Source organism: Ambystoma mexicanum, chromosome 3q, assembly GCF_040938575.1.
Source record: "Ambystoma mexicanum isolate Mex_15411 chromosome 3q, UKY_AmexF1_1, whole genome shotgun sequence".
Taxonomy (NCBI): domain Eukaryota; kingdom Metazoa; phylum Chordata; class Amphibia; order Caudata; family Ambystomatidae; genus Ambystoma; species Ambystoma mexicanum.
In genome coordinates, this window is record NC_090926.1 from 237,167,881 (window position 1) to 237,177,698 (window position 9,818).

At 43.5% G+C, this 9,818-nt stretch overlaps 1 long non-coding RNA gene across 1 annotated transcript in view; it reads left to right on the forward strand.

The window, feature by feature from the left end:
• The window catches only part of LOC138581834 (uncharacterized), a 141,162-nt gene extending 132,511 nt beyond the window's left edge, over positions 1 to 8,651 (forward strand). Inside the window, exon 3 of the long non-coding RNA XR_011304812.1 lies at positions 8,487 to 8,651. This is a non-coding gene — a long non-coding RNA (uncharacterized lncRNA). The remainder of the gene's footprint in view (positions 1 to 8,486) is intronic.
• The last annotated feature ends 1,167 nt before the right edge of the window (positions 8,652 to 9,818 follow it).

The following is a 9,818-nucleotide window of genomic DNA, read 5'->3' on the forward strand; positions in this document are numbered from 1 at the left end:
CACACCTTTAGTAGGAGGATACTACTGCCTCCTGTTCAGCATTACATTAGGGCCTTTGCCTCTGGAACAGCAAGACACAATGAGAACTGGCACACCTGCCTCCTCCAGACCAGGAACAGTCAAACACATTGCAATGAAAGATTTTGAGTAGCGAAGCTCTGCTGCTTTTGTGAATTTGCACCACATATCGCGTTTTGTCTGTTCTTTTTTCTTCATCACTTGGGGCTTTCCACAAAGTAGGTTTTTTTCCCTGTGTTCCCTGTCAAGACTTTTTTCCCACTTTTTCTGCGCTTCGTCAATGACAATATTGGCGCATGGGCCCTCTTGCACTCGGAGCTAGGCCAGGCACTTGGGAATGGCAGCATCTAATTTCTCATGGCTGCCCTACATAGAGGCTCTCAAAGGGATCCCTTTACTTGGAAAATTGACTCTGCTCTCCCCAGGTCAGGTGGGCCATCTGACCGCCCACAGGAGCTCAGGCTCCTCATTGGCAAGCTGGAACAGCAGGAATGCTCTCAATTCCGCAGTCACGAGAAGTTGAAGGAGTGACTTCTAATAAGTGATGCTCATCATGTTACATCAGATCAAACTAGTCTCCAACTGCAGTGATGGTTCTACAGCGTCGCGCTACCACGTGAGTCGCGTCATGGGATTCAGGTAGGGTACAATCGGGAACAGCTGCGCAATGTCATCTGCTCACTGGTGCTCAGGTGTAATGCTGGTGCATTGAGGACAAATGCCCAATGAACGATGAAAAGGCCCGGAGACTAGGCCACACATTTCTAGTGGGGTTTCTTGAATGCCCCCATTTATTCTCCAGTCATCTCTTTCATATATCATATAATGGGGAGGGAGGGGGGTGGCTACATACATTCTTCATAAACGGAACCCACATGAGCGTTCACGGTGGGCAGGGAGGATAGCTCAGGGGCAACGCCCTCACCTTGGAAACAAGACAACGCAAAACAACACAGGTTCAACTCTGGGTATTAAGCGCGTTATAAATAACCAATTACAACATCAATCACAAGACCTGCTCCTCTGGCCTGTCCTGCAAGGAGCCCTGCTGTTTTACTTTCTAGGGGCACTGTGTCCATTTTCACTTTTCACTTAGCAGAAAATAAACACCGACTTTCACTACTTTTGATGGGGCTCCTGCTGTTCCCTTTTCCTTTGTTCTATGGGTATTTATTTTATTTTAATTTAATTTTATTACATTTTTTACTCGCCCAGACCCTAGGGTATCACGGCGAGGTTACAGACAACTTGAAAGGTGCATACATTACAACGGCTAGGATGGCGCAATAGGATTGGCACACAGTGCAAAATAAGATAAAGCAGAGTAAATGTTCATGACACAATCACATATACATGGGAAGATACATTACAAACAATTTGCGATGGCTATGTTATTTCTATTGATATTTATTGTGTTACTACTTTTTGATTTTGACTAAGATGAATATACATGCTATGCTTTTGCCTGGAGGGAATGCAGCTCACTTTAGTGCTGTGGTAGGCTGAAAGAAAGCTTGCTTTTCAGTAGCTTTGTGCAGAGTCTATTTGCTGACTCAAAGTTCACTTGGTTTTCCTTTAGGCAGGATTCTGCTATTGGCTGTGGTGATGGCAGACATGTGTTTTTGGTTGGGTTGATGACTATACTATTTGATTTGGGGTTTGGTGATTATTCATTTTGTTCGGCCTTTGCCTGAAAATGTACACTTCTTTTTTGTTTCTTTGGTGTGAATATGCAATTCCTTGTGGGTCCATTTGAACGCATATTTGCTTGCGCTGGTGTGAACGCACCCATTTTAGTTTTGCTAAGAGTTAATATTGACATCTTTTTAAACATAGGTGCAGTTAATACACTTCCTTTGAACTCTTCTCCAGTACCTATGCACGTCTTTTGGTCACGATGAAGGTGAATACACTTTTTCTTCTGTTTCTGGCGCAAATAAATATAACATGTCTGGGGTTGCTTGTGTTTCCGTGCATAGGGGACCTGGCCTAGCAGTTCGGGCTGGGCTGCTACCATTGGTGGCAGTACCTGACTGATTTGCATATGGCTGAACCCCTTTTGCAATGGCGAAGACGGGCTAAAAAACAGTGGTGTGGAAGGCTGCCCAGAGCAATGCCAGTGGTTCAGATTCATTCAAAACCTTCCATCCATCACTTTTAAATGTACACCTCGTACTCCTGGAGCCTTTTTTGGAATGTAGATGCATTCATTCAATAATATACGTTTCCCTAACTCTGAGAATAAAATCGTGTTCCCTGCATAAGACCACACCTTTTGGCTGAGCCCTCAGCTGAACACACAATTTATGTACTCCTCTAAATAAGCACCTTATGTTATGTTAATAGTTTTTTTATTCAACGCCAAAACACCACTGTAGTAGACTCAGAGCACCCAAGGATTTTTGAGTCAGCGCCTACATGTAATCTTATATAAAGTTCTCTTGGAATGGCACACAGCTGCCATTTTGACGTCCGTGTACAACAAAAGAGGGGTATGTGGTGTTAGCGGGATAATGGGTGAAGCAGATGCGAATTCGGAAATGTTGATGCATGCAGGCTGGCAGTACCTGGGCAGAGTTACGATTCTACATGGCAATTTCATTACACAGCCACGGTAGTAGCTGTGTAGTTATGGTTAAGTTGCTGTTTCCATAGGAAGAGCACTTTTTGGGCGGCTTATAACTTTGCTCCCCCTGGACAAATCCTCACCCAACTTTGCAAAAAGAGTATATGACCCACTCTGAATCTGTTTGCAAAGGTTCGTGAGGTTTGGTCCAGGGAGGGCAAAGTTATAGGGGGGGTCCCAAAATGTCTTTTTTTCCCATAGACATAATGGGAACAAAATGTGCTCACGCCTACAGGCCAAACTGTTGAATGGATTTTCATCAAATTTGTGGCAGGAGTGGCGGCTTGGTCCCAAAAGCGTGCTTTTTTTATTTGGTGTAAATCCATCCAGTCGTTTTTTTTTTTAAATGACCAAAACATAAGGCAAAAAAATTAGTGATATCTATGTCCGGTCCGCGGTCTCACTTCCCTGTTTGGTCCGTGGACTGGCCTCTGATTGGCTGTGCTGTCTGCGGACTGGCATCCGATTGGCCCGAAAAATTGGCAGACATTTGCGTAGTCCGCGAACACTGGGACGCGTTCGCTGATTGGATGGTGAGAAAACGTGAAATGTGTCTGTTTTCTTGAAACGCCTGCCAACTTGGATTCGCAGACTTTTTTGGGGTCCGTGAACAGCGCAGTGAAAACATTTTTTTAAAAAGCAGCATTTCACTTGTCAAACTCGACAAACAATCTCTGGGGAGGTCGGGGGATGAGGATTCGATTGGATATGGCCATAAGAAACCAAAAAATGGGTTGTTTCACCCCCCGAAGGTCCGCGAACACTATGGATGTCCTCGGACAGTCCCGTGGTGTTCGCAGACACTTCAGATGTCCTAGGACATCTGTACCTATTTCTGCATTACAGGTTTGGGGAAAAGCAGTTTTTGGATGGCTTATAATTTTTGCGCCACTCAATGAAACTGCATGTAATTTTGCAATTTCCTTCTAGAACTAATCCAGATTTTTTGGGGGATTCTGTCAAGAGGGGGCAACATTAGAGGGGGGTCCCAAAAAATTGTAAAGGCATATAAATGTGATGTCATTTGACGCATCTGCACAACATTTGGCAAAACAATTTTGGATCTAGATATAAATGGTTTTCTAAAGTTTGTTGGGATTTTCTCAAGAGGGGCGAAATTAGAGGGGGGGTGTCAACATTGTTTGATGGCTTATAACTTTGTTGCTATTTGACGAATATGGACAAAAGTTTTGAGAAAGATTATAGACCCAACCGTCAATGTTTGTGTAAAGACTGAAAGGATTTTGTCGAGTGTGGGCTAAGGTATTTGACTATTGTATGTACATACATTTTGACACTTTTTAAAAAATAAAACATGGGCGGATTTCGAGCAAACTCGTGAGGAGCATTGGCAAGGACATTAAAGCATGGTTTTGCAAATGTGCACGTGTTTTATTTTTTTGACAAGTGTAATAATGTAAGTACAAAAAATAGTCATATACCTTTGGTGACTGAGGTATAGCCTGTGGCTGTGGGCAGTAGCCAGATTGTCTGGGTCATGGCATAAGGTTATTGTGCGGACAATCTGGCTACTGGCCATGAACGCTAGGGATGAAAAATGGTGTTAAAGTGGCTATGTCTACCTGGTACCGGCTATGTGGTAAAGATATTCGAAGGTAGGATAGGTTTGAAAGGGAAAAAAGTGCTTGTGGTAATATGTTCATAGGGTTTTGCGGGCTGCCATGGCAAGGGAAGAGGGGCTGTGTATGGAGCCCCGCCTTCTCTTTCCATGTTGGCTGTCTTGGAAAAGGATTTTCCTTCCTACAGCAGGACGCCACAGGCCACAGGTGTCCCGCTGTAGGAAGAATAATCCTTACTTCTTACAGCGGGACGCTATGACGGAAATCTATGTTTTAGCACCCTGGGTTCCCGCTTTGGGAACCAGGGGTGCTAATGGCCTTTATCCCCCATTTCAGGGGCTGCAATGGACGATAATGGTCCGTAGCCCTCCTTATTTATTTATTTATAATGCATCAATGTCCACAGACATCGGGCTGTGTGGTTACAGTATTTGTTGAGGAAGATGAGGTGGAGGAAGACAGCTTACTACTTGCTGAGAAAGGAATAACCTTTCTGAGAGCATTGCTGTCATTGGATTTGGTGTGGCGGCGCATGGAGGTGGTCCCGTAGGAGTACTGTCCAGGTAGTCTGGGACTGAGTACAAAATTGCACTCAGTGCATTTTACTTTGGTAGCTTTAGCCTTCGGTACGCTCCCAACAGTAGCAAAAAACTGGTACACCCATGATTCGATCTTGGTGCTAGAAGTAGGCACTTCCTCTACCTCATCTTCTTGGTCCTCTTCATTGTCTTTGAAAGTACTGTGCTTTTTTTGTTGTGAAGGTCCTCCAGCTGGTGGTGGTGGTGGCTCTTGGGGATGAGGGACGGCAATAACTGATGCCATTTTAAAGATAAATATCAGTTTTGATAAAATTCTTCCAAGTATAAACTGTGTACTAGATGGGTAATGGATAATGAGTACGAAAAGGTGCAGTAGGGTGCAAGCGAAATTTTGAAGTTGAAAGTTCCTAGATCAGTAGAAAATGCAATTCCGAACTGTCCGCGAAGGACGGATCTTATCGTGAAGTGCGGACGGGTTCTCGGACACGTCATCATGCTGCGCGCCAGCGTATGGTCATGTGGCACTGTCCGGAAGGTCCGCAATGAAGTCAGATGTTCGTAGATATCTACGGATGCAAAACTAGTTGAAATAGTTGCAAAAAGTGTATTGAAGTGTTAACAATGATTCTAGAAGGTGGGAAATGGCAGAGTTTTAACGTGACACCTTGTAAATTGGACACAAATATTGTTATATTTGGTAAGTATGATATTAGTAAGTTGTAGGAAAATAGCATGCACTGGTAAAATCCCATGAAATTCACTGAAAAAACGTTGTTAAAGGGACGTTATGGTTAAGTTGCACTAATAAAAACCTATGAAATTCAATGAAAAAACTTTGTTAAAGGGACGTTATGGTAAAGTTGCACTAATAAAAACCTATGAAATTCAATAAAAATGGGTTTTAGTCTTAGCAGTGCATGGTGGTGGCCCGAGTTATGGTTGCTTATCTTACCATAACTGGCGAATTTCAGGGGTTTTTCGATTTTACTTGTAACCATAACGTCCCTTTAACAAAGTTTTTTCATTGAATATACATAGCTAAACATATATATTGAATTTTGTTGCTCTTGGCCTTAACGTCTCCAGTGCTTTAAAGGCATAGTCTATCCCAGAGGTGACCAGGTCAATCATGCCTTCACCATATTTTGTATTGGCCAAGCACATCTAAAGCCCCTCATGCATCCATACTATACATTTACAATGCCATTATTTTTATCTCACCATGCACTCTCTACCTCATTTCAAGCCCCCTTCCATTCTTCCTATCCTCCTTTCCGTACCTCATCATCTGGAATGCCTTTTTTCATTTTCCTCCAGAAGCCTGTGGTCTGGCGATCCCTGGCTGGGGGACACAATACACTGTAAAGTAGGATAGGCGCTTTGAGACTACGTCAGTGGTGATTCGGCAGAGTATATAAACACATTAATTAATTGATTAAATACACAGGACACCTACTTTCCATCTGGGAACAGTGAGCTAAGAATTCTCCTGGTGAGTGGGTCACTCTTGTAGAGGAGCAGCTGCATGCCTCTGCTGGAAATCCCACCCCTATCTCCTGTGTGCTGGAAGCCTGAGATTGTGCCATGCTTGACACCAGCTGTAGTGACCATAGCACTGCGAATGTTCGAAAGAAGGTACCCACTGAGAAAACCTTATCAAATGTATTCCTGAAGAGATGACAATCTGAAGCAGGAGGAATATGAGAAAGAACGAAAGAGGAGCCAGTGAAGTCACAAGAGACGAGCGTGATGCTCTGAAAATACTGTCTGAAGAGAATGTAGGGATCTTACAGAGACTGATGACAATGTTAAGAATCGAGTAAAACTTCCATATGCACGTGAAAATACAAGCCGTTCAATAACTGTACAGATGCCGTAAGGCAAGAAGACCAAGTGATCTTAGAAGCTGGCTATATCTAGTGGGTAGACTGCAGGTGAAGCCGCCATTGTATAGAAACTGGACATCAGTGTCATTATTTTAGTAAGCCCAGACCCATGAAGAGGAAAGGATGAGAACTGTGTTGCAGCAAGAATTTGCTGATATTGTGGAAATGAATGGCGAGGCTGTCTGGCCTGGTGTCAAAGCTGAAGCAAGCCAAGGTCGGTTATCTATTCTCAAAGGCAGTGAACGTGAGAAGCTGAATCATCCCTTGTTAAGGTGCAAAGAAAAAACACCAACCGTGCCAAGCTTTATTCATTTAATACATTTAAATGCTGCAAAATGGACCAAATCGTGGTCTCCTGTCACATGAGCCAAGGATGGAAATAGAGTTGAGCTTGGAGTCCTAGAACAATGATAGTGCATGCTTGCACTCCCTTATATTCCCAGAGACAAGCATACTTTGCAAGGCCAAGTTCAAAGACAATCTTCATGGCAGAAGCCATGGGAGATGAGAGATGTTTGGCTAATTGGGTGGGGGGGTAAAGTCAAGTCCACCTCCTGGCCCTTGTGTCTGAGCTTACATGCTGCTAAGTGAGCCGAATGCTCCAGGCATGGCACGAGCATGCCAACCAATTATTGAAGGATGAGTATTGAAGGGCCTTATAGTTTGATGACCAATGATATACCGTGTACTTAATAGTGTTGAAGATGACATGTTTAGAGGTAGGCATAAGTTGTCCACCTGATAGTAGATATCCAATCACAATCCCACCCCTTATAGAAAGTATACTTAGATGTTCCCCTTGAACGTATCACGACCCTTTGTGGGTTTTTCTTATTTGCCACGTAGTATGACGTCACGTCTGGTGTATTTGTTGTATAGAAGGATGCTTTTATGTGAAATTCACGGAGAGCTCGAGCAAACGTCCGTTGATGTCTATTGTAACTCCCTGTTTTAGATATTTTTCATAAAACAGTACGTTTGCCATCTTCCTGAGTTGGTTCGATTATTTGGTGTCAGAGTTATTCTGCATCCCAATCCATTGCATGTCTCATATCCAAAGGGCCATATGCTCACTCTGTGTGTGGGTGGGGCGTAGTGGGGGGGGGGGTTAGGGAAACAGAGCAAGGCCTATGAAAGGGAATGACAAAAAAGACCTTATTGGACAGTATCTCTTTATTTTCTGTGACCATAGAAATAAGCAAGGTGTATTACTTGTGTATCATCTACATTTTTCACTGTAGGTAGAAGAGGAGTCATAGTTCCAAGTTTCTGATAAAGTGACGCCTTTCCTCCGCCCATGACATGGAAACTCGTAGCTTCAGGACTCTCATTTTGCAGACATAAGATTGCCATGGTCGGCTTTAAATTTCATGTACGCAGTGCAAAAGTGTAGGCTTAGTTTTGCGAGCGCGCTCAGGCAGCAGTGACGGTGTAACCATGCCCAGAGCCAGAACACAGATCTTCGTTGAAGCACTCAGGTCACAGACTAGGTTTAATTCTAATAGTAACACCTTGCAGCATACATATTTTGATGACGCTTCGTCAGATCACTTTGAACAATTCCTGTTGTACAGGTTTGTGTTTTGGGAGAATGCCAGAAAGAGAGTCTGCCAGAGGCGAGACTCCATGAACTCTGTTTAAGGTTCCTACACTCATGGGTAGCTTGAGGGCGTTTGTTGGAGAATGGTTGTTAGTCACTCAGATCCTCCACTACTTTAGGTTTGCTGCTAACCAGGAAAGGCTCACGTGCACCCTCCTTTAATAATAACATTGATTTGTGCATATTAGGATTCTATATGAGAGTCTAGAGAGTAATTGTTCACGTATTCTCTTACAGGAACTGCGATTCAGATGATCAATACGCAACAAAATAAGAGGAGGCTTCCGTCTACTACTTCTGATCCAATGAGGTGTTCTGACAGAGCTGTTTCAAGACCCCACCAGCGCCAGTTCTCACATATTGCAAAGCCAAATAAAATCACTGATATATGACAAAGCACAATGCATCCATTATGTTTATTATATGGCTGAAAACAACATTATCTTTCATTCTGCTTTAGATGGTCGTACCAAAAGAATGTAGATATAGAGTCAGTTATTTAATGGCGCTACTGAAATAGAGAGCTACTGTGGCAATTGTGAAAGACGAAAGATATTTTGGGCAATGTTGGAGAAATCAGGTAAGTGGAATACAGATTGCAACCTCAAATGTGTTAATAAGGATCTAGTGAAATGTTTGGATTTTCAATCTCCAGTGGTGATTAACCTTTTTATTGTAACTATCCAATGAGAGCTGCCCTTTCCCCCAGAATCCATGTTTGAGGTTAACATGTAGTGGGAACCCAAAAACAGAAAATGGCTGGTGAAACCTTCTAATCCTCTTGCAATAACGGGGGTCCTCCCATTGGCAGGAAAATGGGAATATTGCTCTAGACTCACCTCTCTAGGTTTTAGTCCTCTACTTTCCAAAGGAAGAGAATCTGGTGGAAGGTTGTCAACGCCCCATACACCCACTGGAAGAACCAACACTCGTCTGCCAATCATCTGTCTATGAGAGTGGGCCTGGAGTTTATTTCCTGCCGGATGATGTCTTTGGCACATTGGCTGCTGATCGCACTGACCTCATAAGATACTAAATTCTCCCAGAGCTAGCCACATTCATGAACACACACAGTGGTGCCAAACAATAACTGGTTCACGGTAGATCTGGGAACCCCCATAGCTGATCATTCTAACCATTCAGAGCTGTCTTATTTCCCCCTTGGAAGCTGTATAATGTAGGATCCCCTTTAGGCACACTCTTTAAATGTAATCCTCTTCTCACTCATGTCTGTGACTACAGGAAGAATGGACTATGGGCTCAAATATTTTTGTAGTGATACATCATCATTAAAAAAATGGGGAAAGGACTGAAGCCACTGGAGATCCACTTCGGTCGCCCGAGGTACACTGTGGCTAATCCCCTACAGCCTTGACATGTCTTTCCCTTTGCAGAATCAGTCGAGTCAGGGCAACCCGCAGACACACAGATCAAGTGACCTGTAATCCCACCATAATAAATACCTTGGGCCCCTTTGCTCTGATGTGGGCATTGTCTGGGGTAGCTGCCTATTTGGGATAGTGAGGGACTGGATGGCCCTAAGGCTAGCTACGCTACATCCAAAGGTAT